Here is a 14,255-nt window from a genome sequence, read left to right on the forward strand (position 1 = left end):
TTCTTAAAACTTCATTGTATATACTATAAATATAATAATAGCCAAATGCAAAGTCTTGGTTCATCCGTATGTGGCTATTATGCTTATTTTTATTTGTGCTGTAAAGCCCAAGGAAAATCTCTGCGTGAAATTCAATATTTGTTCACAACAGTACCCACGGTTAATGATCGTAGACTGTTGCAATATACCTTCCAGGTAATTTTATCATATTTATCATTGCAAATGTATTTGTTTTATCATCATCTATTTCTATACTAATCAACTTTTTCCTCGTTCTTTTTACAGAATTCACAATACGAAGCTTTGCAAACGGGTGCTATGCTGCAAAACATGGAAACAAATCATCGCAATCAAGAAGAGGAGGCAGTCTAATGAAGAAACCCAGCTCAATATACAAACATTGTCAATAAGAAAGAAAAAGAAGAAACCAGAAAAATGAATAAAATGCAATTTATGCTTATTTATGTGTTTTTATTGTCCATTCCATATACAACGTTATCAGATTCTCCTAAAGAACTGTGCGATATAAGACGAGAACCCTGTGCAAAGTTTCCACCTAATTCCTAGAGAACATTGACCAGGGACCTCGTCGCGCATTAAAACCAAATCATTGATCACGTGACTGTACTACACCCGAAGGGTCCTACCAAATTGAAAGGGGATACCCATCCATACCTTATAACCTTAATTGAGTCAGTAACCGAACACGTGGTTGTACTAAACAAATTTGGTAATAGGACCACCGAAACATATTGAGGTCCTGTACTATGCTTCAATTGGACAATTTCAGTGGACCCCCATTGCCAAAATTTAAGAAGGGTGCCCATGTCTTATGATAGGAAATAGATCCCTGTAATCATAGAATCTCATCCAAGGGGATAAAATGGACCAAAAAAACAAACACGTGGTACAACGTTTATATTTTGGCAATTTTTGTACCCCTAAAAGGGAACGAGGTGGACCATCCAAATTTATCATGATACATATTGAGGTCCTGTACTATAATACCAAATGTTGAAATTGGGCAATTTCCAAAATTTAAGGGGTGGGCCAAGGTACCCCTCCCGGGGTGCACCAATGTACCCATGTCTTATAATAGATAATGGACCCCTATACATGACCATATAATCATATAAGGTAATAGGACCTCATCCAAGGGAATAAAATGAGCCAAAAAACCAAACATGTGGTTGTACTAAAATTTGGCAATTTTGTACCCCTAAAAGGGAACGAGGTGGACCACCCAAATTTATCATAATACATGTTAGGGTCCAATACTATAATACCCAATGTTGAAATTGGGCAATTTCCAAAATTTAAGGGGTGGGCCATGGTACCCTTCCCAAATTTTTCAAGGGGTGCATTAATATACCCATGTCTTATGAAAGGTAATGGACCCCTATACATGACCATATAACCATATAAGGTAATAACATCTCATCAAAGGGGATAAATTGAGCCAAAAACCAAACACGTGGTACAACGTATTGCTTACGTTTATATTTTGGCAATTTGGTACCCCTAAAAGGAAACGAGGTGGACCATCCAAATTTATCATAATACATATTAGGGTCCTATACTATAATACCAAATGTTTAAATTGGGCAATTTCCAAAATTTAAGGGGTGGGCCAAGGTACCCCTCCCAAATTTTTCAATGGGTGCATTAATATACCCATGTCTTATGAAAGGTAATGGACCCCTATACATGACCATATAACCATATAAGGTAATAACATCTCATCCAAGGGGATAAATTGAGCCAAAAAACCAAACACGTGGTACAACGTATTGCTTACGTTTATATTTTGGCAATTTGGTACCCCTAAAAGGGAACGAGGTGGACCACCCAAATTTATCATAATACATATTAGGGTCCGGTACTATAATACCAAATGTTGAAATTGGGCAATTTCCAAAATTGAAGGGGTGGGCCAAGGTACCCCTCCCAAATTTCTCAATGGGTGCATTAATATACCCATGTCTTATGAAAGGGAATGGACCCCTGTATACGTCCATATAACCATATAAGGTAATAACACCTCATCAAAGGGGATAAATTAGGTCAAAAACCTCCGAAATTTGAATTTTTGGCAATTTTTTACCCATGAAAGGGAACGACATAGACACCCAATACTAATAGAGGTACATACTATGGTCCTAGGCTACCATACCAAATTTTTAGATTTGGCAATTTCCAAAATTTAAGGGGGGTGGTTCTAGGTACCCCTGCCAAAATTTAGGGGGTGGGCCAAGGTACCCCTGCCAAAATTTAGAGGGGGTGGTCCTAAGTACCCCTAGGTCATTGACCCCGGGCCAAGGTCATTGACCTTTGACCTATGACGTCACAAAAATGAGTTCAAGGTCAATTCGCGCAAACGCGGGCCACTACTACTTTGGATCCCTAAATCTTGACTGGCTCCCCTAAAACTTTTACAGTAGGTTTGGAAATGAACTATAATATGGCGATGACTATAATATGGTTGGATGGCCCCTCTACATTTTTTGGCTGCCTAATGGTCTGGATACAGACAGAAAAAGAAACGTCAGAGATACATATGAGTTCACCCTTTCTTAGAGAAGCGGTATCTTGAAGGAGATTTTCTTATCTGTTTCCACAATTGATAGATTTGGGCAAAAAAGCGCCCAGGTTCTGGATATTTAAAATACCATCCCGGTATTCATCTGTTGTGACTGGGAAAAACAAATAAAGTCCTTTCAGGATAGTCGCCCGTTGAGATCTATCCCAGAATCCCAAGCTAACACTCAACCACTGCCCCCAAGGCTTGTCTGTAGGTATTATTATTATTATTATTATTATTATTATTATTATTATTATTATAGTATCTCGGGTTTATTCGTTTGTTAAGCGTTCGGACTATTCACTCAAGTGTCTTTAAAGCACTACTCTAGTCCCTGAATTCAAAGGTCTCTTCAAGGAATTACACACATACAAGTGTTAAGATAAATAGTTTTATGTGTTTTTGAAGTTTTCACCGAAAACAGTTTCGGTGAAAACCGAACCGGTTTTGGAAAAAACCGAATCCGGTTTCGGTGAAAAACCGAACCGGTTTTGGAGAAAACCGAAATGTCGGTTTTTCGGGTTTCGGTTGTTATAGAAACCGGTTTTCGGTTTTTATAAAAACCGGTTTTGCCCATCACTAGTATATTTATCAAATATCGCATCATGAATTCTGCCTTGCTTTGATAAAGTACATTACGATATTATTACTAAAGTCTGGATTACGAATTTTTATGTATCTATATCTATCTACCTATCTCTCTCTCTCTCTCTCTCTCTATATATATATATATATATATATATATATATATATATATATATATATATATATATATATATATATATATATATAGATAGATAGATAGATAGATAGATAGATAGATAGAGAGTTGCCTACTGTAGTTTGAACCAGTTACTACTAAGTACCATATGAACTTGACAATACACAATTAAATAAGAGAATGATGTTTTAATTTCAAAATATATTGTTTTTGCTTTAACCCTTAACGAGTTTTCGTAACCATTTGGTTACACATTTTTTTGATTTTGCCTATTGGGTTGAAGAGTGTTATATTTCGTCGGTTTTGTTCGTTGTAGTTATTTGTGTACATAGTTTCTGCGAAGGGAGCGCAGCTACTGCCCCCTTGTGACAACTCTGGTGAATTTTATGCGGGAAGTAGTGTATGGATATGTTGTAGTTATGCAAGCAGTGCTGGAAGTAGGGGTGTTCGATAAGGCTGAGGACCTATCGAACTTCGGGACTGAAAATTTATCGAGTTGTCATCGGTTACTCGAAACCTTTCGAGTATTTGAAATTATCGAAGTTTCGGGTATTATCGAAATTTCGAGTATTATCGAAGTTTCGGGTATTATCGAAATTCCGAGTATTATCGAAGTTTCCGGTATTATCGAAATTTCGAGTATTATCGAAGTTTCGGGTATTATCGAAATTTCGAGTATTATCGAAGTTTCGGTATTATCGGAATTTCGAGTATTATCGACATTTCGAGTATTATCGAAGTTTCGGGTATTATCAATAGTAGTGATGGACAGTTCGGTTCCTTCACCACTCCAATGATTCCTTCTTGCAGCCAAACTAGTCAAACAACTTTTTTTATCTGATAAGTTATTGCAAAGGAAAGCGAGTAGAAAAGAAAGCGTGCACAAAGGGATTGATTTTTCGTCCCCTTCCCCCCCCCCCCACACACAGAAAGCGTTCATTTTTCCCTGAATTTTATCTCTTGTTTGTTATTTGCTAACAGCTAGTGTATTAGTGTTGCCAGAGATACGGTCTTAAACGTACAAATATGGTAATTTGCTCTTCATACGATATAGTATACGCCCAACACCTCAACCATATTAATCACGCACGGTATTGCTAAAATATTATAGCAATTTTTTTTTTTTTTTTTTTAAAGCCAAATGTATTATCTTCTGTCGTGTTTGCTTTCTCTTAATGGCCACTATTTCACACATTGCCGCAATCAAATATGATGATGCTTTGGGCGCAAACTCCCCCCTTTAGCCTTTCAGTAAAATAAATGTTAGTCAAATCAGTAGTGATTTCAGGGGTTGTTTAGGAGGAATATTTCCCCACAAACATATCTCTGATCATGTTCACCGTGGTTTACCAGTATTTTTGCTACTTTTACCCTCCGTGTATTCAAAATCTCCCGGGGTAGGATTACCATAATTTCTGGATATTTTTAAGAATGGTGTATCTGTTTATTGAGAAGTTAAGAAAAGTATAATCTTAACTTCCTAAAATGCTTATGCTCATTTTCTATACTTAAAATATATTTTTTTATATTATTGTCTTAATTATTTTCCTGAGTAAAGTATTCTTGCGAAGAACACCTTATCCTTATTGATTTTTTCATAAATATCAGCACAAGACAGAATTGCAAGCCAAGCACTTGACCAAACATAGCGAAATTTCCCAGTCTTCCATTTTCCCTAAAATTTCGGGCATTAGTTAATCCCAGACAATTTTCCGGATCGGGCTTGAATCTAGAACGTATGATAAGACTACGCGGGGGAAACCTTGAAATCATCACTAAGTTTAATGAAGGTGAAAAACGGAAATAAATCTATTTCCTCGACAGTGAATATACAGTGTACCATATGTTCTATACAGTTGGTTTGTACATTATGATGAATCCACACACTAGCGGATCCAGAAGCGTCGTTTGGCGTCGTTAGATTGCTTCCTGGACGAATAATGTAGGTTTTAAAAACGTAAGAGTTTTGCATCAATTTAGAATAACGTGGTGCATTATTTTATATAGAGTGTTTCAAAACAACACCGCCAACGTTTGGGTTGCCACATTACCTAATTTTAGCGGATACCACCAGATTTTCAGGTCTTATATTCGTCCCCCGCTTAATCATCTGTTAATCATGAAAAACCACCCGCTTTTTCGGATTGGAGAAAAATCTAAGACGACTTTGTTGATAAAGTGTTGTTATATTCAATGTAAACCGCTACATTTCTGTGTCAATCTCAATCGCGAATGGACAGATGACAGAAACAAGATGAACGCAAAAACTGTCAAATTATTACTATTGGTTTTGTACAATATAAAAGACGTATCATGCGTAGAATTTTATGATAAGATTTTATGCCATCGAGATTTTTTAAAGGAAGTTAAAGGGAATGAAAAATGTAAAAAAATTGGCATAATCATACACATTTTGGTTCAACCCATGAATACTAGTGTATGATCTCATGGGTGCGTATTTCTTTGATAACATTCTGTCCAGTTCAACTGAACACGTCTATTTTGTTACGTAATCTATATGTTCAACTAGTCTTTATATATTCAGAAATGATTGCAAATTGAACCTACGGATCCTTAGCATATTGTTTAGATTAGATTCATTATTAGTATTTTTTCTTTTAAAATGTTTATACTGTATTTCATATATTGTGAAACTGTGATATTTTCGTATGTTAGTATGATTTCAAGTAGAAATCTTTGAAAATGATCAGAAATTTTATAAGAGATGGACCAAGACTCCTAAATATGTTTTAGCTTTCTTACGATAAAAGTTTAGAAATTATTTTGTATTCCTTAGAGAGAAAACCGTATGAACAACATCTGCCATCTTGCTTTTTTTTTTTTTTTTTTTTTTTGAAAACTTGTCTTAGAGAAATCCTTATTAGAGATATTTTACTGTAATACTTATTTAATACTTACTTTACAATTCGAGACTCACATTTGTTGAACTTAATAAAACATTAAAGGCAAAAACTAAATTTTCTTTAGTTTTGTTAGAAAAGTACATTGGAAGTGTCACTTAACAAAGAAATCACTAAAAAAAAAAAAAAAAAAAAATGGTCAGAAGGATCGTCAGTATTTCTAATACACAAATTCACATCAGTACTTACGGTTTAGAATACCCCGCTTTTCTAATTTCAAAATATGGCAACCCTATCCTAAGACCAAGATAAAACAAAAAGTATAGACCAACCTGGGTGCACAAATGCTTCCTTTTGGAGTTATAGGATGCCGAAAACATGAATAAATGAACTTTATAGGTCCATAGCTCCAATACTATAGGATCTACCGTAGTCCGGTCAAGATTTTATTTAGGAACTAGTATGTGCCCTATCCAAATATCCAAGTTTCAGAATGATCCAAATATCCCATATGATCTTTTCGCTGACATTTTCACTTCAGTAACTTGAACACACTTTCCAGTACTGTTTCAGCTTGAATTAGCAGTATAACCTTGTTTCCCATAGAGAAATCTGATTACAACCGAAGTGCAATGTAATCGTAATCGGTTTTAAAGACATTGGCTTCTTGTTTCTTAAAAGAAAGAAACAATGATAAGTAGTCTATTGTATGCAGGACACAACAGGAGAGATAGGGTCTAATATTTCTTTCAACAACTGCAAAGCAAGTAACTGTACGGCCATCTTTCTTTGAAAGGCTGTTTGCAACAATATACGAAGCAGCTAAAAGAACTCTTGAGGAAATAATGTTTTCTATTTTTCCTTAAGAAGTGATCGGAAGTTATTTTAATTTGATATGGAAATTGAATCAGAGCCATTGAAATGTAAGTCAGAGGATGTGTGTTTTTCTCCTTTCCTCTTCATCCTTTTTGTCCCTCCCTGGTTCGATCCCCGACCAAGTAAGTTTGTGGTGGACAACATCGTGTCCGTGGGTTTTCTCGGCGTACTCCCGTTTCCTTCCACATTTCCATTCCACCAATTATTCCATCATCATTCACTTGCCTTAATCATACTTCTCTCTTAGCTTAACAGACATAATAGTAGGTCATTAAACTAGAAGATTTCACTTCATTTCATTTTCCTTTAGTCTTCGTTCTGTCATATGTAAAGTTCTCCCTTGTGCATAGCACCATGCCATGAGGGCATGTAGGGAGTGTGCCCTCAGTCGTAGATGAATGTGGTGTTGTCGGCACCACGCTTCGGCCACATCCCCCCCTCCCAGGTACGCATTGAATCTGAGGTTGGTAATACCCAGAGCCGCACGGCATCTTATGCACAAAATAAAATATCGTGAAGTAACCAAGAGCAACAGATACCTGACATATGCATTTAGACCAATCCTCTTTAAAATCGGATAATTCATTCTAAAGTTATCGTAGCTTTCACACGCCTACGCCCAAAGTAAGAACAAATACTTCAATTCGGGAAAAATCCCCTTGTGGTATGGCAACCAAAACAATAAGTGTCTGGTGAAAGCAAAAGAGAGCATTTTAAAATGAGCTCCATCAAAATCGGACAATCCGTTCGAAAGTTATCGTCGGATGCCACATGCAAACAGACAGACAGGACGGCCTATAATAGGGAGCTTCACACCCAAAATTCTCAAAGTTTGTTTCACGACAATCTCAAATACTCGAGGGCATTCGAGCGCCGGAGAGTAAATTTTCGAAACGGAAGTTTGATAAGTCTTCAGCCTTATCGACTTTCCTTACCTCTACCTATATCAGTACCTATCTCTATACAGAACTTTAAATTAAACCCTCGAAATCATATTAAAATTATTTTTCTGCCTGCCCCGTTATTGGCGCAATCGGCAAAGTGACTATTAGTAGACTAATGGTGTCTTGGATTCCAATTCTATTCAGGTGATGCATGTTTTCTCTTTCTCTTTCTCTCTTCTGACAGACTGCTTAAACCTTATACAGATCTGTGGGGAAAAAACTTTTCCTTCACTTCATTCCTAAGGAGAGAAGTTTTAAAATAAACACTCGGCATATATGTAATACATATTATATACAACTATGATAACCTCGAATTCATTGTTTCTTCCTAACACTCCGATAATCCCGAACTTTTCAAAATATTCAAGCGACTCGACAAATGCGATCATATTGATATATTTCTGTATTCGCTGCTTTCAAACAATTCGAGACTCTCGAAGAGTTCGACTGTCTCGAAGTTGTCTAATGTGTCTTACATTTCGAGTGCCTCGAACACTTCGACAGTCTCGAACATTTCAGGAGTCTCGAACATTTCAAGTCTCGAACATTTCGAGTGTCTCGAACATTTCGGGAGTCTCGATCATTTCGGGAGTCTCGAAAATTTCGGGAGTCTCGAACATTTCGGGAGTCTCGATCATTTCGAGAGTCTCGATCATTTCGAGAGTCTCGAACATTTCGGGGGTCTCGAAAGTTCGATAATTCGATAAAATTAAAATTCTTTATCGATGAAACGGTTTTGAAATTTTATCGAATTGTTATCGATTACTCGATTATCGGAACAGCCCTAGCTGGAAGCAGACAGAAAATATTAAATACTTAAGGTAAGCAGTTTATGTTTTTATTTTTCTCGATATGTTCTTGTTTGTAAGTCTTACCCAACAATGTGCAAGTATGAAAACAGCATAATGTGAAAAAATGATTACTATTTACGATAAAAATATACTATGTAACCATTCGGTTACATTGTTCGGTAACGGATCAAACGGATACTTTGTACAGGAAAAAATACAAAATATTGGACTAGTGATGTATCTTTTGATATTTTTTATGGAAAATCTAACGTGAAAAATAAACATAGTACTCTGTTTATTAGTCAAAATTTAAATTTCATACAGAGGCTCAGTATGGGATATATAGCTATATATATAAATATATATGTGTGTATAAATAAGTTTTACTGTGAAGTCTAATGTCAGATGCAAAGGAGAAATATTGTAATAGGCTATTTACATTTTTGCAGGTGATTGTGTTCCGTCAAAAATGGATGAAGAACTTACCTCCGTTGATATATCCTATGGAAGGAAACTAAGCATAAGACCAACAGTAGTGATCTCTTTCTCTTATAATTTATCGGATTTCCGAACCTCAGATTCAGAACCTGGTCTTACTTTCAGTGATTCAGAACCAGATTATATACCTGAGATATGGTACAGAATGAGGCATCAGTCAGTTAAGACTCCTGTAGCACAGGAACTACTTGGCATTCACATTTGGTTCATGGTTTGTGTTTTTCGGGTGGGTAATGGACCATATTGTTTGACATGGCTGCCCTGGCGGCCATCTTGGAAACCGCAATCTTGAATCCAACTTTGGATTTTTTAAATGGAAGGGAATATGTGGGGTATCATTTGACACGACCCCAATTTCAGAGAAACAGTGATACAGACTATTTCACCTACCGTTATTGGTTCAGAAGTTATTTTGTCACAAAGTGTAAAAATTTGGCATTATTTGCTCTATGTGCTATCCTTCTTGAGCAAGACAAACTGCAAAGCGCCTCTGCCAATCCGCATGGATTCGCAACAGCATGTCAACGGTTTCACAACATTGCAAAATTCTCTTCATCAGATGGTGGATATCATGGGTGGGTTCTTGATAAATAAGGTTCCTCAGATAATAGCAGAGGAAGAGCTCTAGTGGCGTAAAATCTGGGCCACTCTATCCGTGTCCGTCGCCCATTACAATGTCCCAGAAATGGTCTATCGAGCCATTGGCGTGAACATAAGGCATAGTGATGTGGAGCTCCGTCTTGCTGAAAAATTATGGGAAATCACCGTCCTCATTCAAGAGAGGAGTCTTGAGTTTTTAGTCGTGTACATTGATAACTTTTTACGAATGTGAAATTAATGCAATATTTGAAGGATGTAATGAAAATCTCAACTCTTCCAACAATAAGACAAAATCGTTTAGGAGGCAGAAGATAAGATTGTTTTTCTTATCTTCTGAGGCAAACACATGAGAAGTGTAGACAAGTCAAACATGTTCATAGAACTCTACCGTACACCAATGAAATCAAAACGATGGTGTCTTAGAATTTTTGGGTACATGCTAGATTTAGTTGTTGTAAACAGCTGGTTACCTTACAAAAGAGAGTGTAACGTACTTGGGAAATTATCCAGACATCTTAAAGTGTTTCGGGCTGATACTGCATCTGCACTAGTATCATGCAGAAAACCTAAACAAGACAGACCATCTTTAGAAAGCTTGGGCGAACCTCAAGTGAAAATATGTCGACCTGTTGCTACGTGACCATGTGATTATACATGGAAAGAGTTTGTGGCACACTGGCCAGCCCACACATCTAAGGGAAGATGTCGTTTTTGTAAGTCGGGAGTAACAAGCTCACTAAAGAATTCCTTTATGCAGTTCCATCTGTAAGTATATGTATCACGATAAGGAATGTTTTTGTCACTTGGTAATTGATATCCTTTCTAGACCCCTAAGTCACTGTTACACTATGTTGATATATTCAAATTTAAAAATATAAAAAATGAAATAAAAAGAAGAATATTCTATAAAACTACGCATATACTTGAATATCATATTTATTCAATCTGTATTTTCAGCGAAATTTAAATATTATTGTTTTTTTTTCTATGTGGACTCATAGATAGTACCTTACATTTTCTTATAAATTAACATTCCAGATTTAGATATTAAATCCTATAAAGTAAACAACTCTTACCATGTTTCATTTATTTCTCCTTTCTTATGAGACTACTTTTCTTTATTACTATATGGCTACAAGTACTCAAAATCAATTTACGGAAAACTGTGCAAAGTAACCATTTGGACACAACTCAGTTCTCGAAAACTATTGGCTGGAAAATTTAGAAAACTACTTTCAAATGATGTACAAACCAAATAGACGACATACTGCAAATATCATAATTTTTTGATAATTTTCAAAAGTAGTGAACTGTTAAGGGTTAAAATGGTGTGCATATTGTAACAAAAAACTAATTATTGACATATTTATTACAAAAAAATTAAATTATTGACATCGGTTCATTTAAGGAAACTAATTTCTTACGTTGAACCATGAGTTTCTTAGAATGGACCTCGCAGAGACTTTAACGAATAAAATAAATTTACTTTCAAACAAGAAAGAAAATACTTGACAATTGAAACGCAGAAGTATTTGTGCAATTAATATAAATGTTAGGATAAATTTATTACCTTTACAGAACCTTTAAGTGATGAAGAAATAAGAACTAACAAAAGTAATATTCACTGCTCAATTACGAAACTGAAATAAGTCTTAACACAATTTGCTATTGTGTACAAAATGAAAAGTTGCATCTGCTTTGCGTGTTTAAGAAGTGGAAGGAACGTTACATGTTGAACATTTTTCACTTGGTTTCACGTTTGCACAACGAGTGTGGACCCAACGGCAGCACTTCAAACACCGAATCATATCTTCTTGTCTGTTTTTCTTACATAGTGAGCAAAACCAACTGGTTTGTTTTTCATTGATTCGGAACAACTGCTTCTTCAGCTGGATCATCTTATTTCTTCTCGTGGCTGAACGTTCAAGCTCTAGTTTGTAAGCAGTACTTGTGATTACACAGCCTTCTGTGCTTTACTTTGTCCTCTTCGCGATCCGGCTGGTCCTGGTTGATCTACTGTTTTTGGTAAAGGGGATATCTGTAATAAGGTGTTTTTGAAGCTCTTTAGTTTCTTGGCAGGTGGCACGTAATCCTTGTTCTGATCACTGTCGTCTTCTGATTCGAGCTCTGTCTCTAGACTTCGCATGGCTGATAACTTGCTTTGTTGTTTTGTAAGATCTTCTTTGGGAGACCCACATCCTGGTTGAGAACTGCCATCAGAATATAAAGCATTGGATGGAGCAAAGAGATGGTCTGCAAAAACGTGACGATTAACCGGCCAAATCCCCTCTGCACGAAGTGCACTGTGGACATTAGTGACTGTAGCTGCTCTACCGTATGCTTCATTCAAAAGAGCTGAAATATTTGATTGGTTGATTTGAGGTCCTTTGTAGGTGTTTAAAAACTTTTGTTGAGCTTGGACGAAATACGTCCGCAAAGGTCCAAAGAATGCAACATCAAGCGGTTGCAAACGGTGCGTAGTGTGACCAGGTAGCTGCAGTAAAATAACGACGTTTTCTCTTGCAAATTCCCGAGCCGCTAGGTTCTTGCTGTGTGTGGTATGTCCATCAAGCAAAAGAAGGACCTTATTTTCTTTATTGCAGTTTGTATTCTTTCCAAAATGTTCAAGTCATACCACAAACAAATCAGAGTTTATGTATCCTGTATCCGAAATCTTGACAATGCTTCCTGCAAGGGCACCAATCTCAAAAATCACTATTCCACTGTTTGGCTTTAAATATTATCATGGGGGTATGCAGACACCTTCCGTACTCACTGCACAAACCATTGTAGTATTCACTCCGCGCTCTCTACTTGTAACAGCACCTACCTGACGTTTTCCTTTTTGAGCAACTATTTTCGGTAGATATTTCTAGACAGAAGTGAATCCTGATTCATCCACGTTGTAAATTTTCTCTGCTGTGATTTGGAATTGGTCAACATTGCGTTCCAAAAGATCAAAAAATGTCCTACATTTTCTCTGCTAAATCCCTTTGCTCTTTGTAATCAGGTAGCTTCTCGTCGACGCACAGAAAGTTCAGGATTTCTTCTCATAAATGCATAGAACCACTTTTTTCTAGCCAAACCTTTTTCCTGATTGAACGTGAAGAAACACCACATTTTTCTGCTAAGTCAAACGCTAATCGCCGAACTTCTGTAATCGTCAGTCCAAAACAACACTCTTCTAATGCTATCGTGTGCTCCGCAAGAGTCCTCTCCATGTCTGAGTTGAAAGTAGCCTGCCTTCCTAGTCCTTTGGTTCCATTAACGATACTATTTTTCTGAAGAGCATGCCGCCTAATCGTTGCTTTAGGAACTCCATACTCTGTTGCATTCATTTAAACCATAATCTCCATTTCGATAAGCAGCAATGGCCATTTGTAATTCCTCTTCCGTCTATTGGCCATATTGTCCTCTTTGGGCCATTCTTGAGCTGAAATAATGGAGAAACACGTCTTTAATATACTTTCAGTTACCTAAGGTAATACAATTTATTTAAAATTATTCGTAGACTCTACACGACATTATTTTAAAATGGTTGCCTGCAATCAACCGGTCCAATCCAGGCAACACGTGTTGGTTCAATCTGGGCAACTGCTACGTTGAAACAAAAAGACGTGTTCTCAAATTTTCCATTACATTGAAATATTAAAGCACATGCATCACGTTGTAATTAAAACAACACCTTTCACGCATGTATAGTTACCTGTTAATGATGTAAGTTCACTTGCGATTCCAGCACTAACAGATCTGCATAACATACACGTTCTTCGTTCTCAGGTTCACTGAGTGCAGGTGGCGCGAAAATGTAAACAAAGAGTTCCTTCTCTTATCTGTAAACAGTGTAGCTAACTCTTATATTTCAAATATATCTACTTTTCAAAATATAAGGCGGTCCAACTTCGGAAGCTCTCATATATATATATATATATATATATATATATATATATATATATATATATATATATATATATATATATATATATATATTAACCCCAAATATAAGACCCTAAAAGTTAAGATGCTATGTACTGGTTAATTATGGCATAAACAAGCACTGTTGTTACTTTAATATATTCTGTGGAATGTCTAATTTACGATCCAAACTGTTGCAATACATAAAAATATAACAATTAAAAATTATATTGAAAAATGTAACCAAAGTTGCTGCACTGCCATTTTAATGAGGGGTACCTAATAAGAGACCCCGGTTTTTTGTGTACTCTTAAGAGATTTCTTTTATTAATTCACCATTCAACACTGTCTTTAAACCAAATTCTGTGATGGCACAAAAACATAAAACGTTACGCTTTCAATCTAACTCACTTTCTTCAATTTTAGAACATACGCACTGTAAAATTTTACACTTTTTGTGCGCATAAA

This window comes from Thermobia domestica, chromosome 5 (assembly GCF_964235325.1).
Source record: "Thermobia domestica chromosome 5, izTheDome1.hap1.1, whole genome shotgun sequence".
NCBI classification, from domain to species: domain Eukaryota; kingdom Metazoa; phylum Arthropoda; class Insecta; order Zygentoma; family Lepismatidae; genus Thermobia; species Thermobia domestica.